The following is a 5,192-nucleotide window of genomic DNA, read 5'->3' as shown; positions in this document are numbered from 1 at the left end:
GGGTCTTATTCTTGTGACATGATTATCTATGCTCTGCTGCTGTTTGACCTATACAAATAATCTCTCTCTTTTGTCCATAATAATCTCATCATGTAGGCTATAGTATACCCACACTGTATCTGTGAGCTGTTGGCTAGAGTGCAAGTGCCAAATGCAGATAACAGAGTGGGACACTCACTATGTAGCCTTACGCAACATCAGTAGAATTTAACTTGTATTTTTTATTTGGTACATGGGAATTTAACAGCAAAAGGTACTTTTATGTGCACTATATCAGTATGCATAGCCTTTTATCCACAACAAGTAAATGTGATGGAAACACATCTGTTTTTATGCAAATCTTTGAATATTCGAATGGAAATCTGTCACCAGTTGGATGGAAACCTAGTTTTTGGCTACTCAGTGAGACTGCTTTAAAAATTAATTACTTTGATAAAACAATTAACATTTAATGGGACTYTACTCTTTAAAAGTCTAAACATTAGACCAAGAGGAAATTCCCTTTTGGGTTGAGGGTGACTGTTTTTCGCAGGCAGATCTACTTCCTCATTACAGAATGAGTCCAACTCCTCTTATCTGCACTGGCTTCTCTAATTTTGTATTGTTTACTTGGGTTACTACTAACACCTCTTATAGAATATTGTCTCTAATAGGCCTATATAGTCAACACCTACATATTAAGTTCCAGGAAACAAAATGAGCACTGGCACCATTTCATTGCACTTCAAGCACTGACCAAGATATAAATCATTATGTAACTAAACTGAAAGCATTTGGATTTCTCTTACATGTTAAAAACACCCGCTACAGAAGCTTGCAGGCATATTCAGCAAAATGGCGAAGATCTACCAGGTCATGGTGTGTGGAACCAGAGGGGAGAGACTGGCAATCGACGTGGGAAATGAGGCAGAGTGGAACTGTATGACAGTACTAAAGCTGAAAGAGAAAATTCTTAAAAAGCTACCGACGGTGAAGGGGTTAGGTAGGTAGGAAAATGTTTTTAGGTAGGAAAATGTTTGGTGGCAAGCATTTCCAGGTTTGAAACCATAAACCTGATGTGAGTGTTAACATGATGACAAAGACAAACTAGTCATTACAATGATATTCATAAACATGGAGATGTTTTTATGAGTTTTGGTTTTATTGGGTTCTCCTCTTACGTAGATCTGGCACGAGCTGCAGATGACAGTACACAAGCAAGACTCTCGGAGGACTCACGTCTTCTCAACTCTACTATGGGATCCAGGACAAGGTCTATACATTCACATCCAGTGGTGCAGTCTACCGTGAAAGGGGTCGAGAGCTTGACAAAATAGGTAGAACACATTTCTGCAGGTTGTGACATCCTAGCCTCCGCCACGTTCACACCTCTAGTGTCATCTGTGTCTCCTTGACCTGCAGCACTCCCCAGTACACTCTCTCTCCCTCTCCCTCCTCTCTCTCTCTGTGTGGTTGGAGACAGGTGTGCTGGAGTCAGAGCAAATCCCCACCAGCTGCAACCCGTTCCATAATCAAAGACCTCTTCAAATACTCAGTCCTGCCACTTCCACTCTGCCAGATCGTAATCTTTATTCAGTCAGTCAATGTTCTAGCTATTTGTTATTATTTAAGATCTTGTATCCTGCTGTGCCTGTTTCCATGCCTRAYGCTGTTTATCCTCTCACTGCAGTTTTGCCGCTCTGACTCTGGTTCCTGTCTCCTGTTCCACATCTCACCACCCTGCTACCCTATTCTGGATTCAGCTCACTACCACTCCCTTGGATTCCCCTCAGGACCTGTTTACCCTGTCCCAACCCAGCTCACTCCAACCTCAGCCTCCACATCTGGTTTCCTACAACCCATCCGAGCTTTCTCGGGCCTGCACTCCATCTCTCCCTGTGTTACAATAAATAYCTTGGTTCATTCATCCCTGTTTCCTTGTCTGAGTCTGCTCTTGGGTTCCCCTGTGCTGCTCCGCCTAACAAACTAGACTACGGTCTTTACTTTTTCTCGTGTCTATTACCGATAAAGCATGTATCTGTTTTTGCTGTATTGTATGACAATAAATGTGAAATAATTGTTGTGCTTAAGTCATGTTAATGGACATCAATAAATTATTAATAAATGTCACATAAAGGTGCAGAGCGTTCATTTGGTTTCTTGGGGGCAGGAGAMCTCCAGCTCTGCTAAAACCATTGACATTTTTTGGGGCTGTAATATGACAACGCAACCGTGCCCTCATACACACAGGACGGACTATGAGATATGACTAAGGGAGGCAGGCTTGCATTCCCTGGAAAGTCACTTGGCTTTGTTTGTCAACATCAGTACATTTGACTTCTCACTTTCTAGCATTTACAAGAAGTCCAACCTCTGGTTTCCTGTACCCWGGCACTGGAATTCCCTCCCCATATGTCAGAAAAGCTCCACATTCCAGTTCCATCTACAGACCTACCTCTTCGCCGACCCATAACCAAACCCCTTTGCCTACCCCTCCCAAATTCACACCAACCCAAGCACACGGGCACACCCTTATGTTCCTTTACACACTTACAGGCACAGCTGACTGTGGTACCAGGATCTGGGATCCCAGGGGAATATCAGTAAACATTGCTTTGGCAACAATTCAAGTAATGGAGCAGATKAATAATAGCCTGCATGGTTACCAGTCTGTTTAGATATCATTCCCATCCTTGACACTCCTTGTCATGCTCTTAGGCATATGACCAGTGGTGGATTTAGGTATAGGCGACATGGGCAGCCGCCCAGGGCGGCATCTTGCCGAGGGCGGCACGGGCGACCGCACAAAAAAAAAAAAATCGGAATGGTGAGATTGTGCGATCGGTTTTCTATCACTCATTTGCATGTCACGTCAATGATATCATGTCACTGTGTGGGACTGTGGTCAATTAACCTTGTCGGAGTGGGCACCCTGATTCTAGTTTGTGAGCTAGGCAGGCTACTGCCTGCGAAGGTCTCCCACTCAGAAGTACGAGATGGGGAGGGTCAGGGGTAGGTTGACCTCAGGTCTCCCCACTGGAAGCCCGAGGTAGGGGGAGCGGGGAATCTATTCAAATAGACCACCTCTGGGCCTCCCGGGTGGCGCAGTGTGCTAGAGCACTGCATCGCCAGTGCTATGCTGGCGCCACCAGAGTCTGGGTTCGCGCCAGGTCTGTCGCAGCCGGCCGCGACCGGAGGTCCGTGGGGCGACGCACAATGGCTTAGCGTCGTCCGCGGTTAGGGAGGGTTTGGCCGGTAGGGATATCCCTTGTCTCATCGCGCTCCAGCGACTCCGTGGCGGGCCGGGGCAGTGGCGCAACCACGGTGTTTCCCCGACGCATTGGGTGCGGCTGCGCTCCGGTTGGAGGCCGCGCTGTGTTAAGAAGCCAGTGCGGCTAGGTTGGTTGTGCTGCGGAGGAGCATGACTTTCGACCTTCGTCTCTCCCGAGCCCGTACGGGAGTTGTAGCGATGAGACAAGATAGTAATACTAGCGATTGGATACCACGAAAATTGGGGAAGAAAAGGGGATAAAATTTATAAAAATTAAATTAAATTAAAAATAAAAAATAGACCACCTCTAACTTGTACAGTACAAATGCAATTATTAATGCAATTATTTGTGCAATTTAGTGTGTATTTCTTATTTGAAGTGCAATAGTGTAATAATCAGATTCTCTTCTTTATAAGTGTGTTATTCTATTTGTGTATTTGTGTGATATAGGATTTGTGCAATTAGTTTTATTTGTGTTTTTTGTAGCAATAGCGTAATAGTGTAATAATTCGATTCTCTTTTTTAGATACTACAATTTGTTTCTATTGTCTTATGTTACTTCTTTTGATATTTATGAGTCTTATTTTGTATATATTTTTATATTTATATAGTTTGAAATGTTATGATTATTTATTTGTGTTGTTCCAAATGTCTGAATAAACAGTTAGTGCAGAATGGAAGGGGTGGTCGCCCAGGGAGCCATACAAGCTAGAACCGCCACTGCATATGACAAAAAATGGAGCAGATGAATGACAGCCTGCATGGTTACCAGTCTGGTTAGCTATCATTCCCATCCTTGGCACTCCTGTCGTGCTCGTTGGCATATGACACATAGTACAAGGAGTGGAATGTGTTAGCTAACAAGCTGGGTCCCAGGCTAGATGATTAAAAATATAACACTGATATTCTACTCTTTGTCTGGTTGTAAAATACACATTTATACTACAAATGTTGATGCCTTCAAACAGTGGTACAAGAAATATATTGAAGTTAGATATTTTCATTATTAACATTGTTCCCAAAAAATATCTCTGCCTGACTTATACACTATATATAGAAAAGATTGTGTACACCCCTTCAAATGAGTGGTTTCGGCTATTCAGCCACACCCGTTGCTGACAGGTGAATAAAATCACGCACATAGCCATGCAATCTCCATAGATTGGACTTACTGAAGAGCTCAGTGACTTTCAAAGTGGCACCATCATAGGATGCCACCTTTCCAACAAGTCAGTTGGTCAAATTTCTGCCCTGCTCGAGCTGCATGGTCAACTGTATGTGCTGTTATTGTGAAGTGGAAACGTCTAGGAGCAACAACAGCTCTGCACAAAGTGGTAGGCCACACAAGCTCACAGAACGGGATCAAGAAGTGCTGAAGCACGTAACGCGTCAAAATCGTCTGTCCTTGGTTGCAACACTCAGTACTGAGTTCCAAACTGCCTCTGTAAGAAACGTCACACAAGTCTAAGATGCGCAATGCCAAGCGTCTGCTGGAGTGGTGTAAAGCTCCCCGCCATTGGACTGGAGAAGTGGAAACGCGTTCTCTGGAGTGATGAATCACAGTTCACCATCTGGCAATCCGAAGGACAAATCTGGTTTAAAAGTCTATTTGAACTCACAGGTCCGGTATTTGAGAAATATGATTGACTGAATATTCCACGACATTACCAACATATTCAAATAATGATTGACATATTTTCATTAAAAACATTATTTTTATGAATTTATTCATACTATTTAATCTTTCACAGATATTGTTCCAAAAAAATCTAGGGTTGCTACCAAAGCCAGCTGGTCATTCATTCTATCGCGTTAGGTTGTCAGAGGCGCGACCCTGTCATGAAGTCTTTTTGTTCTGTATCTATGGACGCGACCCAGTCGTTGTTCTAAATAATTCCATTGCCATACTGGCTGGCAACGTTCAGATCCCTTGCTTGCTAG

General features: G+C 43.6%; 1 long non-coding RNA gene across 1 annotated transcript; it reads left to right on the top strand.

Annotated features, from left to right (window-relative positions):
• The first annotated feature begins 1,458 nt into the window (after positions 1-1,458).
• Positions 1,459-1,906, top strand: LOC139024226 (uncharacterized). The gene is made up of 2 exons (XR_011475512.1): positions 1,459-1,575; positions 1,670-1,906. It is a non-coding gene; the product is annotated as an uncharacterized lncRNA (long non-coding RNA).
• Positions 1,907-5,192: the final 3,286 nt, after the last annotated feature.

This window comes from Salvelinus sp. IW2-2015, unplaced genomic scaffold (genome assembly GCF_002910315.2).
Source record: "Salvelinus sp. IW2-2015 unplaced genomic scaffold, ASM291031v2 Un_scaffold1212, whole genome shotgun sequence".
NCBI lineage: Eukaryota > Metazoa > Chordata > Actinopteri > Salmoniformes > Salmonidae > Salvelinus > Salvelinus sp. IW2-2015.
The sequence above is the reverse complement of the archived record's forward strand: the minus strand, read 5'-3'. Positions and strand labels throughout refer to the sequence as shown.